This window comes from Myodes glareolus, chromosome 4 (genome assembly GCF_982192425.1).
Source record: "Myodes glareolus chromosome 4, mMyoGla1.1, whole genome shotgun sequence".
In the NCBI taxonomy this organism is placed as follows: Eukaryota; Metazoa; Chordata; class Mammalia; order Rodentia; family Cricetidae; genus Myodes; species Myodes glareolus.
In genome coordinates, this window is record NC_142029.1 from 111647709 (window position 1) to 111655428 (window position 7720).

General features: G+C 47.3%; 1 long non-coding RNA gene across 1 annotated transcript; it reads right to left on the reverse strand.

Annotated features, from left to right (window-relative positions):
• Nucleotides 1–2899: 2899 nt before the first annotated feature.
• Nucleotides 2900–6924, reverse strand: LOC146894751 (uncharacterized). The gene is made up of 2 exons (XR_015001945.2): nucleotides 5910–6924; nucleotides 2900–4386 (listed from the first exon to the last, which is right to left on the reverse strand). It is a non-coding gene; the product is annotated as an uncharacterized LOC146894751 (long non-coding RNA).
• Between the last annotated feature and the right edge of the window lie 796 nt (nucleotides 6925–7720).

Genomic DNA, 7720 nt, shown 5'->3' on the forward strand with positions numbered 1-7720 from the left:
CTTTCCCCTTTCCTTCTGTTTTGGATAGCCCCCTCTTCCCTGCCAGCTTCCCTGGATAAGTCTTGCAGCTTTATGAACTGTGATTTGTGATTGCATGCTGACTTCAGCTATGTTCTTACTGTAGGACAATACTTTGACCAGTTTTTGCTAAGTCACAGTTCTGACGCTTGGCCATTAGCCTCTCTCTCCACGTCCTCCCAGGCAGGAAGAACACATTCAGCTTTCAGGGAAGCAGAACCAAGCAGAGAGCTTCACCGACTGAGCTGCCTTCTAGCTCAAACTGCTCCTTCCCATCGGTCTCACTTCTTTTTCCATCTGTGAAGGTTGGCACCTGGTGCCTTCCAGTTGCTGTCTGCCTTATCTTCCGAGGCAGGGTCTCTCGCTGAACCTGGGTCCCAGCCACTTGGCTGGTCTGCTCAGAGAGCCCTCTACTGTATCCCCTTTCTCCTCTTTTCCATCACTGAGATCACAGGTGCACATGGCCACACCTAACAGGGTGCGAGGTGCGGGGATCCGACCCCAGGGTCCTCAGCTAACACAGCTAGCATCTCTCACATTGGAGCCACCTTCTCAGCCCTGTTTTGGCCCTTGAGTCATGGTCTATCTGTATCAAAGTTCTCTTTGCCCACCCATCACGTGCTTATTTGGGGCATTTATGTTTAATACACCTATCTTAGCTAACTTTTCAGATTCGCACGAATATCTCCTATTCTAGAAATAAATGACAGGGGCAGTAACCACGGCGACGATTCGACTTCCTACTGTGTCATTCCTCTCTGCCATCATAGGACTTGCTCCATGACCAGGCTATCCCCACAGCTTTCTTTGATCCCTGATGTAACTGCCTCCTTAAAAGGACCACATTCCTCTTTCACACCTATCCTTCCTTCCCCATGTCTGCTCGGTATGTTAACTGCCTCCTTGGCCTGCAGAAGCTCTCCGTCTCTATGACTGATGGCCACGGAAGGGGTCTCCCTTTGATGTCAGGACTACATGCTTCCTTCCTCACTGGTAGGTACCCTCATTGCCATTCTTCACCTTGCCCAGGAAGTGAAAGGACCCCTCATGAGTCAGTCCCTGCCATCAACGTGGCCTCACTTGTCAGCATCTCTCACTGTGGTCCCACCTTTACTAACCCTGATTCCCACTGTGCCGACTTGTTCTGTTGTTTGGGGTGGAAGTCACAGTGCCTCACTCTGTACCACAGCCAGGCCATTCCCTACGCTCTCTTCGTGTCCAGGAAGGTGCTCACATTTTCTTCACTCATCGGTCTTTGCCCCCAGCATAGGTACCTTCCTGAATCTTTTCTAATCCAGGCTGTGAGCACCATAGCTGCCTGGAGCCAGACTCTAACCTGGCTTTATAGCAGCACTGATAATCCTGCTGTGTGCGGACAGGGCCGTCTGAACTGGGCTGTGAAGCTGTCTCTGTGGATGGCAGTTCTCTATGCGAACAGACTTGCTGAGAGAAAAGCTGGTGTATGAGCCCAGTCAGAGCAAAGGGAAGAAGGGATGGGGGACGCTGAAGCCTTGGGATGATTCAGCATCCCCAAAGAGCAAAGGGTCTTAGGTATCTGGGCAAGCCCAGGCCTCTGGTCACGTGGATCTGAGGTTCATCTGTAGTCCTTGGCACTCAGGTTGAGGAGATAGTCACATATTCTAACCATTTCTCCTTTTTTTTGAAAGACAGTTTAGATAAGTTTCAAATTAAAGACCTCTGGCTGTGAAATTGTTCACCTCAGACTGTTCTGCTCAGTTTCTTTAACACAAAGCAACTTTTCCCTTAAAATCCAGTCTCCTATGGTATCCTGGGTACTTCCCTTCCTTATTCAGATCTTTTCTGTGTACTACTGCCCGGCAGAGCAAAGGGAGCTGATTGATTGATTGATTGATAGATGTATAATGCTTGTGAACAGGCTCCTTCCTTTGACTCCTCCCATGGCCTCTAGGTCACTTCTTGTTAAGAAGTCAATTGTGACCTTACTGAGCTTTTGGCTACAGGTGATTTTTTTTCTTCCACTGTATCAAAGTTCTCTAATGCTTGCTTTTTACATATACTGAATCAATATTACAATTCTGACCTAAAAACTTCAGTTTCCATTGCAAGGCAGTTGGGTGCGTCCCTTTCACTTCTGACCTTGGCTCTCAGCTCTGGGAGGTCAGACCCCTGGACCACAGCACTAGGCTTCTCCAGGCTGCGGTTTCCAGTTGTGGAATCCAGAAAGCTGTGAGTTCTGACAAGAATCGGAAGGGGGGAAGAATGAAGTCACATGTTTATACTTGTCCTACCCTCCCTTCAGGGTCACTTCAGGGTGGCTTCATCCTTTGGCTAAAGGACCACACTTACCTTAGAGTGGCCTCTGTGTAATTGTCTGTCCCTCTGCATCCTGGTTCTCTTTCCCCATCCCCCCATCTCTCGGTTTATAGACAACTCTGGTGCTGCAGGTCAGGGAACTTCATCTATGCTCAGGAGCACCTCCACTGTCTCTTCAAGATTTTAGAAATAGTCTTATGAGAGCCTACATCCCTTGACTGTCACAGTTAGTGAGCCGTTCTGTCCTGTTAGGCTCCTGACTCCCATAGGACATGATGCTAAGAGTAGCTGCCTCACATTCCTCCTTTATATTAAAACTCAGCAAGTTCTAGTTGTTATCAATGTCATCTCCCGTCCCCTCTCCTCCATCTTGCTTCTACCTCTGTTTAAAACATTTTTTATGTATATATATGTGTATATATACATATATATTTTTATATTTATATGTATATATATTTACCATATTGCAGTTTACATTTCAACCTCTGATTAATATACTTATATATTGTTTATGTATTGATATATATTTACCATATTGCAATGTATACTTGTATATTGTTTACATTTGGAGGTCATATTGTCCTCATTTATTGCACAATTGTTTATTGTCTTTAGTCTTTAAGTTAGATAGGTATTGAGAAGTATATAGATCAACAATCAAATGTTTGTCATTTATAATTAGACTAGTCAGGTTCTTTAGATACATAGAGATTATATTCAGTATAGATAGATAATCTTCAACCTCTTCAAAGAGCTGTAGAAAATGGCCTTTAATCTAACTCAGAGTTCTGTGGTAGTGAGACACAATCACTCCTGGCAACACTGATCTATTCCCTAGAGAATGTTGAGCACCAAAGACACTCCACCTGGAGCCTTTCTTCTTGGCAGAACTGACCTTTGGGTAAAGAAATGCCCGTAGGTCAACCACTGACAGAAATACAGAGTATCCGTAAATGGATAAAACAGGACTGTCATATCCTGCCAAAATAGGGTAAGATAGTTTTAAAAAGTTTCTTGCCTTTGAAAATGGTATATCAGTTACGTTAGGCCTTAGCCAAAGCTGGTTGCTTCAACGCTGCAAACGTGACTTTGGGTGGTTGCCCAGGTAGCCAGTTGTCTCTGTGATTTGTTGCTTGTTTCAGAAGTTGTTTGATTGCACTTCCTAATTACTCAGGTAACATTATTCCCTTCTCAGATCTTTGATGGGGTTGAAGATTATATAAATGTAGTTACTTTCCTCTCATGTCTTGGTCAAGTTACTTATTATCCAAGACTTCAGCTAGTTAGAATAGGATATTTGTACTTTCATAGTAGTAATTTCATAGTAATTTCATAGTAGGCTTACAAGTCTCTTACTTAAACAAAAGGGGGAGATGCTGCGGGAGCTCCTTCCGCTCCTTCAGCCAATAGCCGCTGAGATACCAGCCCATTGGGGCATGATCTCTCTCTCTTTAAAAAAGCAGCGGCTGTCCTCCATTCTCTCTCTGGCTTCCGGCTCCGCTTCTGGCTCCTAGACTCCTTTCCTGATCGTGCAGAGGGTTTGTTGTCTGGGATGGTGATCTGTAAGTTTTTCCCCTTTGAATAAGTAACCATTCTATTAATCATAATTCCAAACTGGTGTGGGATTGGTTGTGACTTCACTTCCCCTGAAGAAAGTGGGAATCATACTCTTCCTTTCTTCTCACTTTCCCTGTCTACAGTCATCTCATGTGGCCTTTGCTGGGTCTTCATCTTAATACACAGCTGAAGATGACTTCAAACTCCTGACTTTCCTGTTGCTATCTCCACGTCCTGGGACTATGGGTGTGTGCTGCCACGTCCTGCAAGGTGTCCTTCATACGCTCCTGCACTTTCCTTCTCACTTGCAGGTCTTGCAGGTGCTGCTTTGCCCACTGGGATACCACTCTCCCTCTTTCTTCTGCTAAATATCCCCTTATTTATTCTTCTCCCAAGTTAACGCCACATCTTCTTGAGTCCCGGTAATCCTCCCTACCTTCCTGGTTTTGCCTCCACTGGGTTTTTCTGAGATTGTGTGTCCATGGGCTTCTTTTTCCTTCGACCACGCTGTTCACTCTGCAAAGGCAGAGATTTGACATTATTTATTTTTCTTCCTTCTCAATGTTTTGTCTTTAATGAAAAAAAAATCAAGTATGGGCCTATTCTAATCCATTCTCCTTGTGTTAGCTGGCGTGATGTTCAGAACATAGCAGAGGTCATGTTGCCCACTGGCTTACATTCTCCAGAGACTGCTCTGTGCTTAGAGTGAAATCCACCAATGTTGAATATGTGTCCAGACCTGCTCCAAACTGCTTGGCTTCTTGGCATTCACGGAGCAGCTTTCTGTGTATTTTCTGCTCTAGGGCCTTGGGCTAGCCTTCCTCTCTGCCTTGAGTGATTTCCCCTTTAGAGACCTCATCCTTCTGCTGCCTGGTTCTCGGCATCTATACCACTTTGCCAGCCTGGATGGCGTCTCTAACATCTCTGGAGTCGGTCCTCCTTCTGTTCCTCTGTTCCACCCTCTATCTCACCTGGTCCCTACTGGCCTGAGCTTGGTATGTAGACCACACTGGGTTCGCATTTGCAGAATCCTTTCACCTTAGGCTCTGCAATGCTGGGATGACAGGCCTTTGCCACCACGCCACCTCCTGCATGCACAGCCTTTAATAGCTTATCTTGTGTTTCTAAGATGGATAGCACATACCATAGATTATGAAATCCACTTAAATTATACAAAATGGTTGGTTGTATAGTATGTGCAGAGCGGCATGACTCCTGCAAGGGCCTAATTTTAGACCAAACTTCTCACCCAGGAAGTACTGCCTATCAGGGGAAGGGCGGTCCATGTCTCCCTGGCTACCCACTCCAGCACCTGGGATCTGCTAAGTTGCTTTCTGCCTCTATAGATTTGTCCATTCTGTATTTTTCAGAGGCAGAGAACTGTGGAGCCTGTGGTCTTCTGGGATGGGCGTCTTCCCCTTGGGACACTGTTCTGTGAGGTCATTCACACTGAGGTATGAATCCGCACGAACTCTCCCATATCATACGCGGTTCCCCTCGCGTGGGCACACCCCACCTCATGTCACTTTGCTTAGCACACCATCCTTGTTTTTATTTTTGCCTTCTGGCCTTTCTGTGAGAGAGCAGAGGCTTGGTGCTCATCTGTGTCATCCTCCTACTAAACCCACTTGTGTTTCTGAGACGTGCTGGGTCCCAGGCATGCCGGGGACCACGCTGAAGGTAGGACAGCCACAGCAAGAGAAACAGCCCCCCCAGGGCGGGGTCCAGTGTGTGACAGAGCAGGACAGACAGTGGTGGCATCGGAAGCCCCTGCAGTGGCAGTGTGCCCTCATCCGTCGACTTCAGACTATTCCCCCAGGCTCACAAAGTCACCATGCCAGGGGAAGTGACACACAGAAGGGCTGCAGAGAGAGCCTCAGACCTAGGTACCTGGGGCCCAGCTCATCCCTCTGTCTTGAGCCTCCCCAGGATCATCTCAGGTTAACCGAGACGATAAACTGCCTTGTTGCTTTTACCAGCTTACTTGGCTTCCTGGAACGTGATAGAGAGACTTCTAATGAATATACGCGTCTACTCACCTAACTGGTTCGGACGCAGTAGCAAGTAAGATTTGTTCACGGCTCCTCTGATGAGAAGGGACTCCCACACTCAACGTTTCCTTCTGCCTTCTTCCCAGAGGACAGTGCCACAAAACCAATTTTGAACATGAGGAAAGCAAAGATCATAGACACCCAACAATATTCTTGAGGTCACCCTGCTTAAAAATTGAACATCTGGGCCTGGGAACCAAGTCCCCGGCTGCTACTACTGTGCTCTTAACCTGTCCCCTGGCCCTGGGAGAAAAGGTGCCATTAGCTCCTGACGCTCCTATCTTCACAGTGCCTGATGTGTCTGCTGACTGATGGCTTGCATGGAACCAAGTTAGTGGCTGAAACAGGAAGTCCCTACAGGGGACATTTTCCATGCTGGCACATCTGGTGGCTTGAGGCACTGAAGAACAGCGGAGGGGAAGTCAGGCAGGGTGCCATCAGGTGCTCAGCATGTAGGGAGCCGGACTGAAGAGAACAGCGAAGGTTGCCCTCCAGCCCAGGCTCCTCCTACTTTCGTCCCAGCTCCTTCCTGAGCATGTTTTCACGATATTTGGACCAAATGGAGGAACCAGCACAAGTCATCGGGAGCTTTCCCTGTGTTCTGGGTGATGCCCAGGTTTCTTGGTGCTGTGTGCTGGTCACAGAGCCCAAGAGAAGACAGAGAAGAGGCCAAAGTCCCGTTCCATCTACTCCATGTCACAAGCCTGATCTGCACGTTCTAAAGGACTCTCTCCATTCTGATCACTGCCCCCTCACTGCGATCTCTCTACCCCGTAGACTTGTCATGGTTTCTTCTTTTTGTCTCTCCGGTGAAAGCTCTTACCCATCCTTCACAGCCAAACTCAAACACCATCTCCTCTGAGCTAACACAGCTGTGGTTGGAACATCAATACTGCCTTTGCCTTCCCCGCGGCTGTCACCTCCATGTTTCCTCCGTAGGCTCCAGTTCCCAGCAGCCTGGCTTTGTCCTGTGGAATTCTGTTTCCCAACCCGCTGGCCCAGCATAGACATACTCCTTAATGCTCAACACACGCTGGTATTTCTTGAGTGGAACACTCCTGACCTGGAACGAAGGCTTCGAGAGCGGGCGAACAGCTCACACATTCTAGCACATTCAAGAGAGATTCTTGACATTTTCTCTCCAAAGGTCTCCTCGAGCGTTCATGTTTGACTGATGAGTTCAGCAAATCAATGGTAGCACCGTCGTGATTTTGTTTGCTTTTAAAGGCCCTGTGAGCTGACAGCCATGCTCACAGAAAGACTCTGGTACAGAGAAAAGCATCCTTGTGGGCCTGCTTTCTTCACGGCTGTCTCGCAGTCATGGCTGTCTCGCAGCCGCAGGGACCAGGGTTTCTCTTCGGTCATCATTTTCTGGCTAGTTACATGGAGCAAAGTGGCACCCAAGGTGGCCATATTCGTTTACTGGAGCAACTGTGACAAAGTACATGTAGAGTTGTCCTGGTCTTGGAGACACGGAGTCTGAAGGGAAGATGTTAGGGCTTCTCCAGATAGCTAACTGTCGCTAGCTTTCTGTCAATCATTGGCATCTCTTGGTTGGTAGAAACATCACACCGATCCATGACTTCAGGCCCATGTGCTGTTCATTCTTTACCTTGCCTGTTGGTTTCTGATTTTCTTTCTTACAAGACAATAACATATTAGACCAGTGGCCTTATTTTATATGATTATGTTTGTAAAAAGTCTGCCTCCAGATAAGGTGCCATTCTTAGGAACTATGGATTGGGATGTTGATACGATCTTTCAAGTGACTGTGAGTCACTAAACCAAGCCCAGAGTCC